This window comes from Acomys minous, assembly GCF_964271855.1.
Source record: "Acomys minous genome assembly, chromosome: 11".
Classification (NCBI taxonomy): domain Eukaryota; kingdom Metazoa; phylum Chordata; class Mammalia; order Rodentia; family Muridae; genus Acomys; species Acomys minous.
In genome coordinates, this window is record NC_140492.1 from 65,833,652 (window position 1) to 65,858,196 (window position 24,545).

Sequence of the window (24,545 nt, forward strand, 5' to 3'; positions counted from 1 at the left end):
TTCACTTGCTTGGTTAAAGTTATTCCTAGATATTTTATATTGTTTGTGGCTATCGTGAAAGGAGTAGTTTTCCTAATTTCTTCCTCTGCCTGTTTGTCATTTGTATACAGAAAGGCTACTGACTTTTTCGAGTTTATTTTGTATCCTGCCAATTTGCTGAAGGTGTTTATCAGCTGCAGGAGTTCTCTGGTGGAATTTTGGGGATCGCTTATGTACACTATCATATCATCTGCAAATAGGGATAATTTGACTTCTTCCTTTCCCATTTGGATCCCCATGATCTCCTTTTGATGTCTTATTGCTCTGGCTAGAACTTCAAGAACTATATTGAAGAGATATGGGGACAGAGGGCAGCCTTGTCTGGTTCCCGATTTTAGAGGGATTTCCTTGAGTATCTCTCCATTTAATTTAATGTTGGCTGTTGGTTTGCTGTAAATAGCCTTTATTATGTTTAGATAAGTGCCTTGTATTCCCGATCTCTCCAGAACTTTAAACATAAATGGGTGTTGGATTTTGTCAAATGCTTTTTCTGCATCAAGAGAGATGATCATGTGGTTTTTCTCTTTCAGTTTGTTTATATGATGGATTACATTGATGGATTTCCGTATGTTAAACCATCCCTCCATGCCTGGAATGAATCCTACGGCTTCAGCGCAGAATTCTACCAGTCCTTCAAAGAGGAGTTAATACCGATACTATTCAAGCTATTCCGAAAGATAGAAATGGACGGAACATTACCAAATTCCTTCTATGAGGCCACAATTACATTGATACCTAAACCTCACAAAGACCCAACAAAAAAAGAGAATTTCAGACCAATTTCTCTTATGAACATTGATGCAAAAATACTCAACAAAATACTCGCAAAGCGATTACAACAGCATATCAAAGACATCATCCACCATGACCAGGTAGGATTCATTCCTTCTGTTTTATCTTGCGCTGCTTTTTCCTACTCCCTTAATATAGGAATTTACACGATTGATTTGATATATTTTCCTATGTGAAGGAAAGAGTTAAATTAACAAGCCTGTGTTGTTTAAGCTTTACACACTTCATTAAAAAGCCATATTGTGATATGGCCTTCAATAGCTCTTGGGAACTGAGTTTGAAGTGTTCTGTTAAGAATATTCTGAGCTCTTGGGACTTCGAAACACACTGTGCAGTTTATCTAGTCAGTTTGTGCAAACAATGCCATTTGTGATGAGCCACTGTCTGTCCTCTGAGGCTGTGGAAGTGCCTCTGTGGCTGGCCACAAGAAACACTTGGGCTTTGGGGCTCAGGCAAGATAATCCTTTACTGCACATCACAGTTCACTGCTGGGTAAATTAAGTGATGCTGTGTTAACTCCACCAGCAGACATATCCTTGAACCTTGTGCCCAGTTCCTTTAAACTTTCACCCATCCACCCTTCCTTTATTTATTCTCATGAGACCTTTTCATCATAATACACAATGACTGTGTAGATAATAATGCCTAAGTTCTATGAGCCCTTCTTTTTAAAACATCACTGAATTATAGAGTCTTTCAAGGACCACCAACACACCTTATTTCCTACCATTTAATGCACTAGATTTACCTGTCAAAACTACTTTGGACATGTAATCCATAAAATGCATAAATCTATTGCCCCACATATGTGTACCTGTATCTTTAATGCACTCTATAGTACTTTATAGAATACTATAATTATTATTTTAATCTAATTTGGTTTAGTATATTCCAGATTTTCTCAAAGGTGTACTTTTTGAAGAATAGAGTATTTATAAATGTGTCAAGTACTTACCATATATTTCATGATTTCCCTGCTGTTTATTTCTGGTAGAATTCCCCTGTGGTCTATGACCATACCTTGGACAATTTTGATTCTTGTGTGTATTAGAGTCCCTTTTATATGCTGTAATGTAGCATATTTTTATAGATCCTCCATGAGTACTTGATCTGATGCAGATACACACACGCAGAGAGAGAGAGGGATAGGGAGAAAGAGAGAGAGAGAGAGAGAGAGAGAGAGAGAGAGAGAGAGAGAGAGAGATGAAAGACAGATAAATTATACATGAATTGACAAATGGCATATGATGATAACAGATAGATATATAGATAGACTATAAATGACAGATTAGATAGACATAGATGATACATCAATAGTCACAGATGATAGTAATAGATAGATAGATAGATAGATAGATAGATAGACAGATAGATACATATTATTGACTAATTACATGCTCTATCTTTTGTAATACTGCCAGATTTTCTATGAATAAATTTTCTTCATTGGCAAGAGTGGATGGTAAAGCGGGAACTATAATTTAGTGCTTGCCTATTTCTTCTTCCAACTGTACATCATGTATTTGGATGATCTGTTGTGCACTGTGTACACATTGAAAATCACAACAGCTTCTTAGTGAATTGGTCCTTCTAGTATTCATTAGTGAGTCTTTCTCCCTCTCAGTGTTTCTCGCTCTGACGTCTGTTATTTGACACCAATATAGCCATTCGCTTTTTTAAACTTAATGTTTGCACGGAAACATTCTTTCACTCCTCCAATAATATATCATTGAATTTGAAGTGAATGTCTTCTACATAGCACCTCTGTGTAGCGTGATGATTTCAGCTCTGCCAACTTGCCTTTGCTCCTGTGTTCAGGACTTTTGCTTTGATCCAATATGAACTGCTAAACTCATAATCAGGCTCGTGTGTCACGTGTCCCCATACTTTGGCTGACTTTTGCTGTTCTTTTTTCTATTGGCAGTACCCAACATCTAAAAACATTTCCCTGTGATTTGAGGGTATTCTCTAGCCAGTATTTAAGAATCAACCTATAAAAATTCAAACTACTCTTATTTCCTTCCATCAGGAGATACTGTGTGGTCCTACCCTTCCCTCTAAAGGCTATCCTCATAGGTTATAATGACGTGAGCCTTTGACAGGAGATTTTTGGTTTTGGTTTTTGGCTTTTTTTTTTAACTCTTGAAGGATTTAGTGCCCATTTCTTGCCATCTCAGATGGGCACTTTACTGCCATTCAAGTTAGCATCTGCCTATGACAAATACTCCATTCAGTCTGACTGGTTCCAAAACCATTCTTTGGGCTGAAACTGGGTGTGCAGCTTAGCATTAGAGAACTTAGCTGCCATATGCAAAGCCATGTCTTTGACAAGAGTTACTACACACACACACACACACACACACACACACACACACACACTGAAAAAAGTACCTAGTACAGACTATTTATGAAGCACATGTTCATTTAGCTGGCCATTTTGTTTTGTATCGCTTTGTATACTGGAAAATATCCTGATGTTCCTGAGGATGGACTCCAATTTGCTGCGTAGCTGAGGGTGACCTTAAAGTCCTCATCCTCATCACTGATCTGAGGGTATTATTTTAAAAGTGTTTGTGTGGGCTGGAGAGACAGCTCAGTAGTTAAGAATACTAGCTCTTCCAAAGAACCAGGATTTGATACCCAGCCCCAGTGTTTGGTTCCCAGCACTCACATGGCAGCATACAACTGTCTGTAATTGCAATCCCAGGGGATCTAATGCCCTTTTTCTGGTCTCAGTGGGCATCAGGTACATATATAGTATGCACAGACATACATGAAGGCAAAAATCCATACATATAAAAGTAAATAAAATATAAATATATGAAATATAAATTTAAAAGTGTTTATGTCCGATATCCTACTTTTCAATTTTATACATCTATAATTCTATTTAATTTCTTTTCAGGAAATTCTGAAGAAATCTTGCTTTCTGCAGAATTTTCCATTTTTTTTATTTGTTCCAAGAGAGTTTGTAGCTGACTGCTGAATCATTTTAATGTGGCTTCTTTAAAATCCTTGACAGATTTTTCAAATGTGATTCATCTCATTGTCACTGAGAGCTGATTATCTTTTCTCATACAAGTTGTGATTTTCTTAATTCTCGGTACAAGTGATTTACTATTATACCGCAGGCACGTCTCTATTGTGTTAGGGGAATCTGTGTCTTGTTTTATGACTTTGTTTGGATTTAGCATGCTCATAGACTTTTATTCCAGGCTGTGATTCAGTGGTAGGTTAACGTTCTGAGCCTTGAAGGGTTATGTTCATTGGTTTGGTTTATGTGACATTACAGAGGCTCCCACCTGTCCTGGCTGTTGCCACCTGAAATTATGGGCCACTGGGTATCTTGTGGTTGGATAGAGGAGGCAGCTGTGGGCCTGGGGCGCAGGGAAGCTCTCCTAGGCAAGAACTTGTAATGAATCCACTATTTTTCTAGGATGTAGAAAGTGCTTCACAAGCTGGGGGTCGATGGGCTATGGTAGCCTTCTAAGCTCTCTCTGGCTCACTTGGTGTATCTGGAGACACAAGAGAGGCTTCCTAAGCTGGGTCTCCTTTTTAGGGCAGTCGTTCTTGCTGTCCCATCTGCTCAGCTGTTCCTCAGAGTAGGAATAAAAAGGCACAAACCCAGCAAAGAAGAGAAACATGTGTCCTGCTTCTTCTTGCTAAACATCAGGCCCCCTTTCTCATAAATACCAGTTTGATGACTAGATGTCATCAAAGACATTCTCTTTTGATTTAAGGATAAAATTGTCTACTTGAACTCTTTACTATCCCCTAAGTTGGAAGTCAAGAAATTGAAATTCTAGGTATAGGTTTCACCTTTCTGTTGAAGGTACCATAAAAGGTACCTTTCCATAGTGCCATTACACCTGAGTATTCGTTGTCATTATTACTGTTTTTCAGATCTCCATATAAGCAGACACTTGAGACTATTTCTTTTCTTTTTTTTAATTAATTTTTATTTTTTAAAATTAATTTATTCATATTACATCTCAGTTGTTAGCCCATCCCATGTATCCTCCCATTCCTCCCTTCCTCCCACTTCCCCCCTACTCCCCTCCTCTCCCCTAAGTCTGTGTCTGAGGGGGACCTCCTCCCCCTGAATATGCTCATAGGGTATCAAGTCTCTCCTTGGTGACCTATTATCTTTCCTCTGAGTGCCACCAGGCATCTCCATCCAAGGGACATGTTCAAATATAGGGCACAAGAGTTTGTGTGAAAGTTAGATCTCCTTCTCCACTCACCAGTGGAGAATGTCCTGTCCATCGGCTAGTCTGGGTAGGGGTTCAAGGTTTACTGCCTATTTTTTTCCTTGGCTGTTGCCATAGTTTGCGGAGGACCCCAGGGCCCAGACTCGCCTGTAGTTTTCCAGGACCCGCTGTATCCTTCTATTTCCTCTTTCTCCCAGGCTTCTCACACCTAAAGTCTCAATAGGATGACCTCCCCTCTTACCCACTATCCTGGTAGGTACAGTTTTTCATGGGGACGTACACCTTGGACTAGTGTCTCGATATAAGTGAGTATATACCATTTAGCTCTTTTTGCTTCTGTGTGAACTCACTCATTATGACAATTTCTAGTTTAATCCATTTGTCCACAAATTTTGGAAATTCCTTGTTTTTAATAGCTGAGTAGTATTCCATAGTGTAAATGTACCACAGTTTCTTTATCCATTCTTCTATTGAGGGACACGTAGGTTGTTTCCAAGTTCTGGCTATTATGAATAAGGCAGCTATGAACATGGTTGAGCATATATCCCTGTTGTGTGGTAGTGCATCCTCTGGGTATATTCCAAGGAGTGGAATAGCTGGGTCTTGAGGAAGCCCTATTCCCATTTTTCTGAGAAAGCACCAGGTAGGTTTTCAAAGTGGTTGTACTAGTTTGCATTCCCACCAGCAATGCAGGAGTATTCCTCTTTCTCCACACCCTCGCCAGCATGAGGTGTCAGTTGAGTTATTGATCTTAGCCATTCTGATGGGTGTAAGATGGAATCTCAGTGTCGTTTTGATTTGCATTTCTCTGATGACTAAGGAGGTCGAGCATTTCTTTAAGTGTTTCTCAGCCATTTGATATTCTTCTGTTGAGAATTCTCTGTTTAGTTCTGTGCCCCATTTCTCTATTGGGTTATTTGGTTTGGTGGTGTTTAATTTCTTGAGTTCTTTATATATTTTGGCTATTAGACCTTCGTCAGATGAAGAGTTGGTGAAGATCTTTTCCCAGTCTGTAGGCTATCACTTTGTTCTCTTGACAGTGTCACCTGCCTTACAGAAGCTTCTCGGCCTCATGAGGTCCCATTTATTAATTGTTGATGTTAAGGCCTGGGCTGTTGGTGTTCTGTTCAGGAAGTTGTCTTCTGTGCCTATGAGTTCCATACTCTTCCCCACTTTTTCCTCTAACTGGGTTAATGTCTGTGGTTTTATGTTGAGGTCTTTAATCCACTTGGACTTGAGTTTTGTGCATGGTGACAGAGACTATTTATTACTTCATATAAATCTCACAACAATCCTATGAATTAGATGTTATTGTCTATGTATACAACACTGGGAAACTGAATTTTTAAAGATGAAATAACCTGTCTGAGATTACTGAACTAATCGGTAACAGAACAAAAACTGGTACATATTTATCATGAGACATACCAATGACTATTGGAGACTTTATTCAAGTACTCTGGGGCCCAAAACTAGAAATCCTTATCAAAAGAACATTGAGTGGCATGTCCTCAGGCTGAGGTTGCTTAATCTTGCTTGAGAACTTATTTTTTGATATCAGGAGCTTTCTTTTCTTTCTGAGGATGACTTCTGGTCAATATATTTTGATGCACACATTATCAGTTCAACATGAATAACAAAAGCATAAACCACCCATTTCTCCAGCTTCCAGGATAATGGTCAGTGTGTATGTTGAGCACAGCTGCTTTGGTTTAGCCTCTTCTTAAACAAATCTGCCTGAAAACAACATACTGCTTTCCCAGAAAAGTAGCTTTAAAATCAACATTCAGGATTTTTTGTCTTAAACACACTTTCAGTGCAAGCCTCTTGGTTAGAGACCTGAGTCCTGGAGAGTTTATTAGTTCCAACTGTGTCTTAGCTCTTCTAAAGCTATTGGTCCATCTTTGGGAACCTCTCCCCACAAAAAAAGGCAGCTACACAGTCGTAAAAATAGGATAGGGTCAGAAAGGAGGCACAGTGGGTAAAGGGTACTTTGTACCAACCCTAATGACCTAAGTTGGATCCCTGGCACCCACATCATGGAAGGAGGGAAGCTACAAGTTGTCCTCTGACTTCACTGAGCTCCATATAAATGCACAAGTGTGCACATATACAAATGCAAAAGTAATAAGTAAATAAGTAAGTAGGTAAGCAAATGCAATACAATGTTTAAGGAATAAGGGATAATCAGTGAGATATATGGTGCATGTTACAAAAAGACAACTATTTGAATGAGAATGATCCCCATGGGCTCATATATTTGAATGTTTGGTTTTCAGTTGGTGGAACTCTTTAGGAAGGATTGGGTTAGGAGGTGTGGCCTTGCTGGAAAAGGTGAGTTGCTAAGGGTGGGATTTAGGGTTTCAAAAGCCCAAGCCAATCCAAGTCTGCATTCTTTGCCCACTTCCTGCAGATCAGAGTGTGAGCTCTCAGCTACTGCCCGAGTACCATGTCTGCTTGCGTACTGTCAAACTCCCTGTGATGATGGTCATGTACTCGCCATCTGAAACTGAAAGCAAGCCCCCAATTAAATGCTTCTTTTTATAAGTTGCCTTCATGGTGTTTCATCACAGCGATAGAACAGTAAGTAAGACAGAAAAGTAAGCTTTTCTTTTTATTCCTGACTATTACAGTGTCAATTAAGGCCAAACTATGTTATAATGACTTTCTATGTTCCCACTATAGTCCTTGATCACACAAAAGGATAAATTTGTAGAAAATGCCTTTAAAGGACAAAACGGGGTGTGAGAAAGATCTAAAGAGGCTATTTCAGAGTTTTGGACTGTAACAAATGCTTAATTACATGTCATTTTAGTCACTCTTTCTTCATGGGACATATGGCAAGGATGCAATAAGTATGCTTTAAGAAGTCGCCTTCCCTCCTTGTACATTGTGTGGCAGGTACATAACTTACTATGCAGAAAAGGTAGCCCAGCTCACCTGGTTTTGATTAATGCAATGTCCAAGAAGATTGTGAAGACCTGGAAAAAATATTTCTAACATATATATGTTGACATGTTAATATGTACAGACACATACAAAGTGTATTTCAGGAATACATATGGCAGCTCAATGTCTCTCATAAGCAGGGCATTTTCTTCTGATAGTTTACTGAATGATTTGCTTCAATGAGAACTTCATCCATAACTGATAATAACTTTCTACCCTTGACCAGTAATAAACCAAAGACTAGGTGAAGAGTTTGTGAAAGATGGCGGGGTTAGATAAAGCAGGCTAGGGTGTGCTTTTAAAAAACGACCATGACCCCACAGGAAGTACATCCTTAGTACGTACGTGTTTTCTTATCATCATCTTTGATGAGTCTTCTCCTCTTTATTGCCTTGTGTCTAGACAAAGCAAAATCTCTGACGGTTTCCAAAATGATTTCCAATCTAAAAAAAAAATCTTCTGCATGTGACAGCCCAGAGGGGTTATTTTCTGCTTTAGTGATTTAGACCCAAAGAGATTGGGTACCAATATAGATGCAAGCAGGCGTTTCATGGCTGAAGCATACATCATGTGCTAGCAACATGAACAGGAATAAGCCCAGGGCTTCAAGTGCTGCTGTGTATAAAATATCTTCAGATTCACTCAGTGATTCCCGAGAAGTATTTTCTTCCTCCACCTGTACTGTGTTTCCAGCCATTCCTCCATCCTAATGGGCCTTAGAAGGCTTAGAGAACGCATGATAGATGTGATGTCAAGCTATTAGTCTAGCTGTGCTTCTAGGGGAAAGCAAGAGTGATTAATTCTTACATTTCAGGATTTTCCCCCAGGGATGAGCAGAACCTAAAGATACACTTGGGAGAGTAAAAAGAAAAAGCATCTGGAGATTGCATAAGCACATAGCACTGGTGCGTTCCAAAGTTTTTGGTCATCCTTTGAATGAGTATCATAGAACAGCGTAGCCCCAAAGGAGTAGTGTGAACAAGAGGAGAAATTGAAAAACCCCACCCTGCACCAGGACTGCACGGTCAAGCTGCTGATGAGTCAGAAGCAAAGGACCATCCCATGGACTGCCATTAGCATCATCTGAGGCCCCAACATGTTCAAAGCTCACACTAACCCCTGTCATGGGGAATCCAACATGATCTTTGAACTTACAGAGATTAAAATTGATCAAGAAAGTTAGCACATACATGCAAGTAATTATGATTCAAGAAAAACGATAGACTCATAGAGACAGGGATGGAGCCTTGAAGCTCTTTTCATTCCTTTACTCAGTATTAACTGAAGCTTGTTTAATGGGCCCAGCACTCTGCCTGGGGGGAGTTAGATACAGACTGGGAGTGAGAGAACAAACAGCGAGAACATCTCTGACAGCCCTGTAATAGGAGTAGATGTGGGATGTTCTGGGAGCCAACTGATAAAGGAAAAGTCTCAGTGGAGATGCCGTCACATAAAAGGAAGTACTATGCAAACCACAAAATAAAGGGTAGGAGGAAGGAAAAGGAACCCGTTGGACCCAGAAAAAACAGCCCCTGTAGATGCAGGAGGCAGGCAGGCAGGGCAGAGTTCAGCAAAGCAGTAAAGAAGATGTTGGACCAAATCACAGAAGCTATATTTCCTCCCTGGACAGCATCAAAACACCACACATGTCCACTTAGATTTCTCCAACTTCACCAACTCCAGCTTCCTGATGGCCAGGCTAGAACCTGCTACCTCCCTGTTGGGAGAAACTGTTTTCCTGAAGAAACTAGTAAGAAATTGTTTGCCTATGAGAAAATTCAGAAGTGCCAGGCACTTACCATCCTCCTGACCTCATCTCACCCCTGGACAGGAGAGGAGGACTGCCTTTACCAAATAACTGATGGGTCTAAATGGATGCTCCAGCTCCTTTGCACCCTGGGTAGACAACTCCAAGGCTCTCTCTACATTTTCCACAAGGCACCCCTGTAAAGATGTACTTAAACTGTTCTGCAAGGCTCTCTTGATGGGGTAGCTATGTTGTCCTTTCCTACAGGGTCCCACTTCCCTCCTGCTCCTCCTGGAAGCTTTTCCTTAGCACATTTCACACAGTTCAGTGCCGCATAGTCTGCTTCTGGGAAACTCAACCTCTGTAGCAAGCACTAGACTAGACTTGTATAAAGACAAAACGGAGCTGTGGATGGAGACAACACACCGGGCCCTGCAAGATTGCTCCCTTTGGATAAAAGGAAATTTCAGAAAAATATTTTGTTTCTATATATGCCTAAATGTGTACCTAAAGGTAAACAAGCAATTAGTACAGAGAAAATATATAACAATTAGATTTCATATGCAAAATAAGTAAGAATAAATACATTATCTAAAAATGAGATGATAGATCAATATTTACATACATATTTATTCATACACACAAGACATACATACATATGTACTTACATATATGAACCTGTATATCCACAGTAGAAAATGCATAAAGTCAATCTCTTACTTTGGTTTCTATTGTTATAAAATTGTCTCGTCTACCTAGCCTAGGAAATAACCATTCCTATATTTTCAGAAAAACAAAACATAAAGCTCATTAGATGCTAAAATCTTTGTCTGCATTAGGCATAGACCCTTTCATTTCCAATGTTTCATCTTTTCTTCCATGTTTAATGAAAACACGCATATTTTCACATCAGTTTTTCAACTAATGCTTGCCTCACTCAACTGCTTTAGATGAAACAATGGGTCCTGATGTAGGCAAAGTACATAGCAACACCGTGCTCCTCGTTGCCAGGGAGCAAAAGATAATGAGGAATGGTGTATACATAGTGTGCTGGCTGCATCCCAACACATTGGATCTCAGAAGCAAGGCAGGGTCAGGCCGGGCCAGTATTTGGATGGAAGAGAGGGGAAGTGTGGCCCCACGATCTCCTTCATGGTTATAATCTCAAAGACCTAATGGCCTCAGTTAAAGCCAACTTCTTCAAGGCTCCACAGTCTTCCAATAGCACCATGATGAGACCAAGCCGTTGTTACATGAGGCTGTTTGGAGAGATTTGAAACCTAAAATATAGTGGGGCTTTTTCTTAGTTTACTCCACAGCTCTCATGCCCTGTCTGCTAGCTAAGATCCCAGTTGGCTGAACACTTTCACTCTCTTTCCCAGGACCCGTTCCATCACTTTGGTCCTCACACTGGATCCTGTTTCTGCCTGGAAGAAGCCAGACCATTCTACTACTGGGTTTTCTCTTCCTCTCCCTTATCTTTCTACTCAGCCTTTCCTTTCTGGATCCAGACCCAGGAAGTGTTTGTAATAGATATTGTACCCTCAAAGTCAGACCACTGCCTGCATAAATGCAAAATGTTACCAAAAAAAACTCTTAAGCTTCCAGGTTTGTTTTTTCTACTTCAGTCTGTGCTGACACCATCCAATGAAACATAAGAACCCAATATAGTTTCATCTATAATGAAAATGACATATGCATATATACAAACATAGATAATAGATTGTATATAGATATATAAAAAGTATATATATGTGTGTGTGTGTGTGTGTGTACTATGTAATGTTAATAACTGGAATTATTAAAATAGAAACAATTTACAGTTTTTCTATGCTGTCCTCTATTATAGATAGAATTTAAATATTTTCCCCAGTTTTCAGAATAGGAAGCTGAGGTGTAAAATACTGATTTAAAATATAGTTTAACCAATGAAGAGTACAGTTAAAAGAAATTCTGCAAATAATTTATGCTTGGGCTAGATAAATGAGCGATTCCAGGAATAATAATAAACACTCTGTTCACCTGATCTCTCTTCTTCTTCCCTCAGGATAAACAACACAATTCCAAGAGAGCTAATCGGTCCTTAGTTTAGACCAATGGTTCTCAACCTTCCTAACTCTGCAACCCTGTAATATAATTTTTCATGTAGTGGTGACTCCCCCAGCCATATTTCATTGCTACTTTATGGCTGTGATTTTGCTACTGTTATGAATCATAATTTAAATATTTGTGTTTTCTAATGATCTTAGGTGATCCCAAAGGGGTTGAAACCCACAGGTTGAGAACCTCTGCCTCTAAAATGGAAAACAACAGCCCTTTCATATTATACTGTCATTGTTTAAGTACATAAATGTCAATGCTTTGCTCTTACAATGCCATGCCCCTCAGAAACTTGAGTGGTTGTCTATATTCTGTGGTTATCAAAAGTTCTGCAAGTCAAGTGTCTCCCTGAGAATGCTGTTTTGCCAAATTTCTCCCTACTTTCTGCAGTGTGGACCACTCCTCTCTTCTAAGTGAAATTGTGTCTGTCAGCATTTTCTAATGTGCTTCTTTTTTTAACTAAATATTTTACATATACATTTATATTATTACACGTGTACACAATGAACTACCTACAACGAGAAGGACCATGAGACCATCACCAATTATATATATCTGTCACATTCTTAGCACTTTGGCTATTTGTATTTGGCAGCCTTGAAGAAAACATCTTTCCTATGTTGGTGCGTCTAAACTTCTGAACATAAATCACATCTATCCTGTCTCACCCTTATCAACTTAAAACACCTATCTAGACCTAAAAAACATCTTAACCCCTAAACAACCAAGCTTAACTGTAAAATTAAACCATCTGGTCTTCAGTCCCATCAGAGGCTAATGCGCTTCTTGACTTTCATGTCTTCCCCCATTCTTCAAGAGTAATATTGAAGACAGCTGTCTTTGGCAACACTGCTGAAATTCCTCTTTGTTCACGATGACTCATCTGACCTGAAGATCGCTCAAGCCCCTAGTTCACCTATCCCTTTCGTGTAACACGGACTGTAGTGTCCATTTTGTTGACTAGTGTGAGGCCCTGTTCCCTTGTGTCCTTTCCTTTCCTCCCTCTTCTCCCTCTGTCTCCCTACTGTGCTTACATCTGTAGAGCAAACCCAGATGCCTGTAAAATACCCATATTGAATTACTAGACAGAAAAATGAAACGTGGAAAATGTTAAGTTCTGTGTCTGGGTCCCAGGCAGAGTTCAACTGCTGCAAACAGCACACATGATTCCAAAACCTCATTTCGACAGACCCAGTAATGAAGGTCAATTCTCCTAATGACACCCTTGTGGAAACTTTTGAGTCCGGTCAGTTGCCATCTTTGGATCGTAATCCAACTGCTAGTTTCAAAGGGTGACTCAAACACTAGCCTTAGGCAAAAATGTCAGTGTCACCATGCCCTCAATCAGTTCAAAGGCTGCGAGTCAAAGAATTTCGGCACATCTCGGTGTGTGAGCTGAGGCGGTGAAAAGTAGGTTCTCTGTGAGCCAGACCCTGAGGCCAGTTGTCACCCAAACCATTCAACAAAATTAACAAGAGGATTGACTTTGGTCACAGTTGGCTTCCTAGTAAATCAGAAAATTATTCTACTCAAGGGTGACCATTGAAAAAAGAACACGTAGTCATGGGAAATCAAATTCTATAAAGACTGTGCACAACATGGATTCCAACTTCGCTGATGTTTTATTGAGGTGGTGTATCTTGTATAGCCCAGATTGCCCTGTTACTCACAATGTAGTCTAGGCTGGCATCAAACTCAGCATCTTCCTAGATCAGTCCCCCAAGTACTTGGATGATGAGCATGGGCTTCCAGCTCTGGCTTGGCCTTGCAAATTTTGCAGATAGCAATAGATGCTTTTTTACATAAGAACACAATGGAAGTTTGCAGTGCTCCCCCCAACACTGATTCTAAGTGTTAGGATCTTTGTTGTGTCCCTACACTCTTCAATGTTCAGAATCCATAGGGTCCTAGAAACCTACAAGAAGAACATCATGATGGGTGGATCTGGGCCCAGGCAGTCTGCTCAAACTACTGCACCAACCAAGGACAATATAAGCAGTAAACATCAAACCTCTACTCTGATCTGACCAATGGACAGGATATTCTCCACTCTGGTCCCCTATATTTGACCACTTCTCCTTGGTAGGGAACCCTGGTGGCACTCAGAGAAAGAATCAGCAGGCTACCAAGATGAGACTTGATAGCCTATGACTATATAGAGGGGAAGGAGGTCCCCCTCGGTCATAGACCTAGGAGAGGGAAATAGGGTGAATGCAGAAGGGAGGGAGGATACAGTGATGAGATAACAATTGAGATGTAATCTGAATAAACTAATAAAAAAGAAACAAGAGGAAAAGGGAAAAAATTAAAAAGTGTCATCAGAAAAAAAAAGGAATTAAGAGACACACCTCCAGTGGGGTTTCTGGGGAGATTTTCAGGAAGGATGAACGTACAGGGAAAACCTTGCTCCGAGTTGGCTGTGTCTTCTAACATTTCAACCTTCTAACTGGTTACCAGAACTAAAGAAGTCTAACTAAATAAAAGATAATATTACACTTCTTGCTGTACTAGTCAGTATTCCATTGCTATGAAAAGACCTCAGACCATGGCAACTCTTATAAAGGAAAGCATTGGCCTTGGTTTTGCTTATAGTTTCAGAAGCTTAGTCAATTTTATCATGGTGGGGAGCATGGCAGCTTATGGTGCTGTAGAAGTTTAGAGGCCCACATCTGGATCCATAGGCAGCAGCAAAAGAGGCACAGTGAGTCTGGCTTGAAATCTCAAAGCCCAGTGACGTACTGCCTCTACCAAATTCTCCTAATCCCTCTCAAGTAACCTCACTCCTTAATGACCAAGCATTCAAATATATGAACCTATCGGATGCCATTCCTATTCAAACCAAGACACACACACACACACACACACACACACACACACACACACACACACACACACACACACCTTCACTTGCTGGTGAGTGTGTTCCAGCTGATGATGATGGTGGTGGTAGTGATGTTGCTGGCACTCTCAGCTTACATCTGTTGTAGCTACTTCAGACTTCCCATGTGGTCCGAAGACAAGTGACTTTTCAGGAAATTTCCAGGCCTTCAGTCCCAGGTTAGAGTTGCTGAAACATCGCCTTCACAGACTGAGCAGCTTCTGGATTCTCAAACTCTTTAGTGTGCAGAGAGCCACTGTTGGAGTATGCAGCCCCTACTGTACACACCAATCGGCTGAGTCTCCCTTTATACTAAATATACATTCCTCTAAAATGGGCCATGATAGTCCTCATTGTCAATTTGATTGGGTCTACAATCAACCAAGAGAACACATCTCAGTGTGGGGCTATACAAGCATTTCCAGGAGAATTCATTGAGGGATAGATTCTCCAGCTGGGCATAAAGATGTCCAAAGGAAAATCAATGCTGTTTACTTGCTCACCTTGCCCTGTTACTGATGAGTGAGTCCATCCCATTGTTGCTACTGCTATTCTTCACTGCCATGGGAGGCCAGATCCTTCAGCCTTCCAAAGCACACAGCAACTTTTATGAATCCTACAGGTCTTCAGCACCAGATGGTCCACTGAGCATTCAGCCTTGTGAACTGAGCAACAAAAAGCATTTATTCATTGTTGCACCATGCAGATGATAGTATGCAAGCCAATTTAAGAGATCTCCATGTGCGTGTGCACGTGTGTGTGTGTGTGTGTGTGTGTGTGTGTGTGTTGTAAAATTCTACAGATTCTTACTAAGCCTTAGGCTTTTATACAATCTGTTTATCTTCTTCATTTCTAGAAAGCACTCATTTCATTGTGACTCTAACAAGTCAGACAAAAAGAAAGAAGTCCATAAATTAGTACCCACTACACTCAGTATCCCTGACTTACAAGTGGTGACTGGAGCCAGGCATCCTCTGGCTTGATTTAGCTACCTCCCTTAGCAAGGCTGTCGGTAGAAACCACAGGTTTTGATGTCACGCTGGCTGGAACACCACCATGCAGCCTCATGCATGTAATTTTGTGACTCTCATTCTCCCCAAATATAAAATAAAGTTATTCTCAGAATTAATAGATTCCATGTTGTAATATAAAACTTCACTGAAATGCCTTAGGGAATGGTTTTCTATCCAGTAGCACTTCTTTCAAGTATTTGAGTTCATTTTCACCAGACTCAAACACACAATATAAAGAAACATCAGAGCATCCTTGGGTGTGAGGACCAATCCTGACACTGGCCTGGGGCTGAAGAGCTTTCCATAACTCTATTTCGTCTGCAGACATAACACAACACTCTCACTGCTCTTCATTCAAGGCTCCTACTGAAAAGTTATAATGGAGTCCGGCTGGTGTGAGGTTTGTAAAATGTGACAGACATCTACAAATTATGAAACCTCTAACAGACGGAAAATAATAGCAGCATTTTTATACACTGAATGCTTCTTATATAGCAAACAGATCTTGTATTTGTTTCCTTTCTGTTACTTTGATAAAACACCGACCAAAAGCAAGTTTGTTGGGGAGGGAGTATTTAATTCAGCTTACAGATTACAGTCCACCATAGAGGGGGGATCAGAGCAGAGATCGTGAGGAAGAAGCCATGGAGGAATGTTGCTTACTGGCTAGCTGCAGGCTTGCGCTTCCTTGGCTTTCTTAGATGGACCAGTATCACCTACTCAGGAGCAGTGCCGCCATTAGGCTAGACCCTCCTACCTAAATAGAACCATGACAATCCTTCATTGATATGCTCACAGGCCAATCTGATCTAGAGTCACCTTTTCAGGTGACTCAAGATTGTATCAAGCCGACAGCTAAAGTTACCTTGGACAGATCTATTGGTTTCAAAAGGATATAAAACACATTCTAATAAGGCAGAAATTAGTAAAAAATCAAAAGGGAGAATGACAAAGGTATTTATTTATGACAATTGAAACATATTAAAATAGAGTAAAGCTTTCACTATAGAGAAATATTTCTTTCCAATACTAATTTAATCATTTAGCTTTATTTTTTTTCCTAAAGATGATGCTATTTTAATTCTTCAATATATTGGGATTCTTGTGGATTCAGAAAGCCTTGATATCCAGCAGATAATTTGCTTTTGTATTTGTGTATAGAGCTCCCTGCTGGCTCAGAATGAGCCTCAGAAGTTGGCGCTACCCATCCAGGATGCCAATAGGGAAGGAAAGATAATCACTGCCTCAAAATCCCAGGTGAGGCTCAAGGCCTGTGCCCGTTTTCATGTTTGCCACTGGACATTCTGAGAACATGGACCTTCAGCACCGGGGAGCTCAGCATGTAAATCTGAGACCTCTCTACAAGAGAACTGCAGAATCTGCTGGGGTTTCTCCATCCTTTTCCTCATTTGAAAACCAATCCAACAAGTGTCTCAGAAGAAACTACAGTCTATTGTTGGCTCTGTTTCTTAACAATTAAACTTTATTGTACAACCCAACTAGCTTACACAAAAGGGAAAAAAGGTTAAAGGGAAACAAGAGTGAACCTTCCGGTATCCATTCCACGGGACGGGTCCCTAGGTGTCTCTGGCCTGTGCACTGGTCTGGCCTGTTCGCTGATCCTCTTCCTGATCCATGTGTGCTCAAGTCCAGTCTGAACCTGCTGCTCTCCCTGTCCTTTCCACCTGCCTGTCTGTCACATGCAAGGGGCGGTCTCCGTCTTCTGCTTCCTGAATTCCAGGCCCAGGATGGCTGCACCCAGTCTATCTCAAGGTTAATCTCAGGGAGTATCTGTGGTGTGTCCAAGGGCAAAGCCCGCCAAGATTGCTTTCACCTGTGACCAAGCTTACAATCCTTCCCACAGTCTATTGCCACCAGAGGGCCTGATAACCAGGTCAAATGTTAGCTGACACTGAAAATGCAGGAAGAAAATGTACTGGTTTTAAAAAGTGGCCACGGTAAGGGGAGCAGGAGCTGCCTCTGCCATGAACTCTGTTGCCTGCTCTTTGATCATTGTCCCCTGGTGGGGTGGCCCTACCAGGCTATAGAGGAAGAGGATGCAGGCAGTCCTGAGGAGACATGATAGGCTGGGGTCTGTTGGTAGAGGAGGAGGGCACCCCCTCTCTGAGAATTAGGAGTGGGGCATAGGGGGAAAGAAGGAGGGAGGAGATGAGGGAGGAGGCTATGATAGGGATGTAAAGTGAATAAATTAAAATTTAATTTAAACTTTTTAAAAAGTGGCAGTGGTGACTTTCACACAAACTCTGGTGCCCCATATTTGACCATGTCCCTTGGATAGAGACGCCTGGTGGCACTCAGAGGAAGGATAATAGGTCACCAAGGAGAGACTTGATACCCTATGAACATATACAGGAAGAGGAGGTCCCCCTCAGTCATAGACATAGGGGAGGGGAGTAGGGGGGAAGCAGGAGGAAGGGAGGAATGGGAGGATACAAGGGATGGGCTAACAACTGAGATGTAATATGAATAAATTAATAAAAAAAAAAGAAAAAAGTGGCAGTGGTATGTTCTCCTCTACTGTCAATGATAATGGGTAGTAGACAAGATTTACAGCACTGGCATGAAATTCTTCTTATGAAGTGGTCTTAACCATTTGTTGGCTTCCCCAAGTGATAATGGCTTGCACCCTTAGGGCTGTCTTGCAAGACTGGCCATTGTGGTTCCTATCCCCGACAGCTGGGCTAGACTATTGATTGTCTTTTCATTATTGACACTTGAATGCTATGAAAGCTAGTCCCCGGGGAGAAGGCTTCCAGCTCAGTTCTAGCTTGACTCCTCCAAGTCCCTTGTCCAAACGTATGTGGTGGGTCTTACTTCAAATTATCAAATGCAATGAAGGGCAATAGCAGTAGCCTATGTTGTTTAGGAGTCTCCTGGAATTCCTTGACTAGACACTGTAAAGAAGGTTTCCCAGGCCTGGAAGGGGGCACTTTCTACAATAGCCTATAGGTTCTGGTGGGTGTAACTTCACTGAAACATGTACAGTACATATTATTAAATAAACAGCATATATGCTACACCATGACATCCTTAATGTTTTTTATCCTTCCTCTCCCTCTCTCTGTTACCCACCCTCCTCCCTCTCCAGTTGAAATCCCCCATCTCATATTTCTCACCTATGTTTCCATATCACTTGTGTCCCACTTTGTCCCCCTCTACAGCTTGCTCTCCCTTTCTTCACCCACATAATCCCCAGTTACCTTCCCGGATTCTGAAGTTGTGCCAAAGTATATACTCCCATCTAACACTTTGTTAGATATATTTCTAGATTTTTCAGGCTTATTGTGAATGGGGGCGTTCCCTTGAACTCTAAGTATGCTTGTTATTTGAATGTAGGAAGTCTACTGATTTTTTTAAAGTTGATTTTGTACAGACCACTTTGTTGAAAGTGCTGATCACTTCTAAAAGTTGTCTGGTGGAATTGGTTGGCATCTCATGTACAATATCATCTGGAAATAGGGATAATTTGACTTCTGGTTTTCAGTTTTATCCCTTCAATTTCTTTCTCTTGTCTCCTTGCTGGTGTTTCAGCACTATACTGAAAAATGAGTGGGGAGAGTAGGCCACTATGTATTCTTTCCTTCCCAAAATGTAATGCCATTGTTTTGAGCTTTTCTCTATTTAGGATAATGTTGGCTGTGACTTTGTAATATGTCAGCTTTAATTTTGTTAAAGTGTGATCCCTCTAGTCCTACTCTAGCTAGGACTTCTATCATAAAGGCATATCAGATTTGGCAAAGTCCTTTTATGCATCTATTAAGATGACCGTGTGATTTTTATCTTTAAGTCAATTTATATTATTTCTTTCATCTGTTGACTTATGTATACTGAACTACCTCTACATAACCTGGATAAAAAACTATTCTTTATCCTCAGATAAATTTATCCCTCACCCTCATTAAGGATTTTTTCAATAAAAAGAAACCATTACAGAAATTCAAAACTAGTCAAAATGGAGATAACAACTTACTATTGGGTACCCAACCCTAAATGATACATCTACAATACAATCTCTACAACCAAGGCTCAAAGTACATCACAGAACGGAAACAAAAACATTGTAAAAGCAGAGGACACAGACATCTGTGACAAGATAGTGTGTTCTATATATGACAGAAAAGTTACATCAATCAAATCCCAACAATGCCGACACGTAAACAAGACCAGAGCAATCATAATACCAACTGACATGACCGTGTGAATGGGAAAATCTCACAAGGGCTCATTCCTAGATGAAGGCTATAGGCAACTGATGGCTCCTAAGACAGAGAAAATCAGTAATCAGTTTTATCCAGGGACAAGCCCTCTGATAGGTTATCCAATCCTAAGTGGTCAGGTCTACACACATAAAGAAAACACTAAATGGAGTCGGAAAGTTGTGTGTGTGTGTGTGTGTGTGTGTGTGTGTGTGTGTGTGTGTGTGTAAACCAATAATAAGAAAGAAGAGGTCATAAATTGAAAAGGAAGTGAAGGAGACACAGGAGGAGTTAAGGGGTTGAAATTATGTAAATAGAATAATCATGTATGAACTCTCAAAAATTTAAGTATAAAAATAGTTAAGAACAATCCTAATCTATAAATTGTTCAATATGTAATGAAGTTAAGTTACAGACCAAATAGTTATTTTTACATAATAAATTAAAACTTAATCTTTGTTTTCAGTGGGTCATAAATATTAAGCAAAATCTGTTCACTAATAAACCAGCATCAACATGCTAAAAAGTTTAAAAGTTTCTAAAACATGAAGAAAGGTGTTAAAGTGGAAAAGGTACTTTTTCCTCCAGATTGAAGGTAGAAAACCAAAAATATTAAAAAAAAAAAAAAAAGAAAGAAAGAAAAGAAAAAAGAAAACCAAAGCACAAAGCTTTAACCATGGCTTGCATGTGTTTCAGGGTTGATTTCTCATCGGCTAACTAAAAAGGTTGTATTCTACACATCAAGTATGCCGTAACATATAACTTAAGCCTCGCAGTTGATATTGTTACCTCACTTTTACAACAATAGAATTGAAAATAATAGTGGTTAAACCATTTGCAAAACTGCGCAACTAAAAGGACCATCAGGATTTGACCTTGGGACTTTTACTTCACGGTTTCAATTCTTAGCTACTATACTCTATGTTCCCTCTTGTAGGTACTACTCAGACAACTTTTCATGTATTGCCCACTCTGTTGTTGTGAGCCTAGGGAATAAAATACCCATGCTAGTGAGAATCCAGGTTGAGAAATGATTCCAGTTCTTGGGTAAGATGGAAAAAAAGAGTGGAAACTGGTGACATGCTGAGGGGATGTGGTGGTGAGCACACCAAGCTTACCTAGTTCTGTTGGTGTTTGTCTTATCTAGAGTGGGGGATGTTACGCAGACAACCTGTGAATGGTCCCCAGTTCAAGTTATCTCCTTTCCCTCTCAAATAGTGATGACTCAGAGCATCCCCAGAATATCTGAAGTGGCATGAAGAGCCTCTAGTAAATGAGTCAATTTGGGTAACAGTTACTAAAAATCACACAGAAAATGCCCAAAAAAATACACACAAAAAATTACCACAGAGCTAAAAAGGAGGCAAAACCTTCAGAGACACTTCACCTGGATCAGTCTCTAGTGACTTGTGCCTAAATCATGGGGCACATGATTCTTTGATGCTTAGATAGTAAGAGGTCATTCAACTGAAGGTCCACTGTAACAGACATGGAAACAAAGTTATGATGAATGTCATTATGGAAGCCATCAGCAACATTAGCATCAAAAGTAAGGTGGCACCAGCCATAGCTGACAGAGACAAGCTCTTAATGGTAGAAGGAAATGGTTTGTGACTCTAATGGCAGGTGTCAAGAGCCTTCGCCATGGCAGGAAGCAGAGTAATAGCCTGAAGAGGTTCTTTTAGTCTAAGACTGAGGTTCCTAATGCTATGACTGTAGAGAGAATATCTTGTGGATTTTATGGCTGCATTGCCTGACAATTAAAAAAGTACATCTGAGGCTGGAAATAGGAGGTGGGAAATCTGGGAGGCAGAAAAGATTCTATAATAGAGCCAGGCACAAGAGAGTTGTCCAGCAATACATGAGGGGGACAGATGCATAGTACCTGAGCAGAGGTAACCAACCACATGGCAGAACTTAAATAAGAATAAATAGCTTTTAAGCTATGACCTAATCACGGAACAAGCCTAGCTGTATGGCCTAAGTATTTGTAAATATATTGTGAGCCTAAGTCGTTATTCTGGGAACCTGTGGCCAGGAGGGAAACCTCCAGAACATATGACTTTTTCATACAGTTCCTCATGTTGTGCATTGCCCCCTCCAACCATAACATTATTTTTATTGCCACTTCATAACTTTAATTTTGCTCCTGTTGTGAATCTTAATGTGAATATCTTATATGCAGGATATCTAATATGTGATTCCCCCCAAGGGAGTCATGATCCACAGGTTGAGAAGGGCTGGCCTAAGAGATAGATGATCACATCAGTACACCTTCCTGAGGAAGCTAAAGCAAAGCTTCTGGGAAAACCAGCTGCACTAACGGGGAAAACCAGCAGCCTCAGAACAGCAAGCATGTTTAGGAACCAACACCAAGAGCCTTCACTCTGAATACCTGAAGAACGCCCTAGGGAAATTAGTGGAATAATCATACAAGATTTTACTATATTCTTGAATTTCTGGTGAAAGAAAAGAACCTATTTAACTTTCATTGAAATTAATCTACTTTCATAAAAATTTGTTACCTACATCCTCTACAAGGATAAGTACATACAGAAGAAGACAAAATTTATTAAAATATATATATACTTGTTCTATATTTTCCCTTTAGGTGAAGCATTGTGTCATTTCTCTGGTAATATCTACTGTTTAAAGAGTTAGGATTCCATTGACATTGATATTTTATCATTTATGCACTCATATTCCCAGTTTAAGTACAAACCACAGATGATCTGGGGCTCTTCTAGGTACAGAAATATACCTGGGATTTAACAATATACATGCATGGGCAGTCATTGCTCTCACTTAAGAAGTAAGGAAGACTCCAGCCCTGAAAACATGGGGAGCCAGCTGTGGCTTTACTGTGCACTGCAGTTCTCTGAATATCTCCATAGGGCAATCCCTCCCTGGCTGAATGCAAGTGCTCTGATTCTCTTCCATTATGCCACATGTGGCCCTGGGCAAGTTACTCTGGAAAAAAAGTCTAGAGAAGTGATTTGTTGACTTCCAGAAGAGCTCACCAGTTTGCATTCCTACAGCAGTGCAGAAGCAGATTCATTCCCTTACCTCTGCAGCAATTATGGCACCATCTGAGTTTCTCACCTTGATTAATCTTGTGGGTATAAGTTGAGTCTCATTTAGTTTTCAGCTGTATCTACCTCATTAGTTTGATGTTGCGGCTCTTTCCACGATCATCTAACGAGCTAGATTCCTCTTCTCTTAACGTCCTATATATAACCTTTACCAGTTGCCCTCTTCTTGTTGTGCATTTGGAGTTTGGTTGAGTTAGGGCTGAGTATACAACAGCCACTTTTTCTCATCATTCTCACCAGTTATGAATGTCTTCATTGAGCATTGCCATCAGAGAAATTTCTCTGACTTAGATGAGATTATTACTAGTCTATGGATTAAAAAAAGAAATGAGCCAGGTGTGGTGGCGCACTCCTTTAATCCCAGCACTCGGGAGGCAGAGGCAGGCGGATCGACCTGAGTTTGAGGCCAGCCTGGTCTACAAAGGGAGTCCAGGATAGCCAAGGCTACACAGAGAAACCCTGTCTCAAAAAAAAAAAAAAAAAAGAAATGCCCAGAAGGCAGGTAGCAGTCCATTTAGCAGAACATCAGTAGTAGACTCCCAGCCATATGTTTCTAATCAAGTGTGTTGTACCAAGCATGTATTCCTGCTTATGGAGTAGGTCTCACATGTAATTAGAAAATGTTTGGTTATCTCCAAACAGTCATGCCACTATTGTAAAAGTAGGCATAGCTATGCTGGCAGGTTAATACTGTAACATATCTTGTCAACATCTGGGTAAGAATAATGCTATCTCTCCTACTTCAGTTGCATAGAGGTGGTAGAAAGGTTGTAGGAACTGGAGGATGGGAACAAGGCTATGAAACATTATCTTCTTGATATGACCTGGACATTGCAACCATGAATTCACTGCAACAGTGGTTATGGGCACAAGAACTGAACACACACACACACACACACACACACACACACACACACACACACAAGTAGAAAGGGGACTATTTGGGAAGATCATCATCAAGAGTGGAGAGGGAATCATGGGAGTAATGAGAGATGACTATTACAATACTACATTGTATAAATGTATGAAATTATAAAGAATAAATGGGAACTATACTAGATAGAAGATTGAATTCATTTCCTTCAATGATTATATCATTTTACTTTTCCCTTCCACTGCTAATACCATTTTGTGTTTCTTATTTAATTATAATAATTATGTTTTCTCTTAGGTTAATTAGTAGTATGGATACAAGCTCTGTCATCTCATATGGAATATACCTGAATTTCTTCTTTTAAAAAGATGCTTGGAAGTTTTTTTAATACATATCCATTAGTTAATGAGATTCTCTCCTAAGCCTGGTTATGTGAAAATTTGTATAAATGCAATTAAATTTTATGCAACAACCTCCTACTTCTATGAACTGAAGTACAGGATTTTTTATTAGTGAATTAACAATTTTATATTTTAGATTGTCTGATATGTTTAGTAGGAAGAAATCATACATGATTGTAGTTTCTGCCATTGAATTCCTTAAGATTTTCCTATATACATCTGTATTAATATT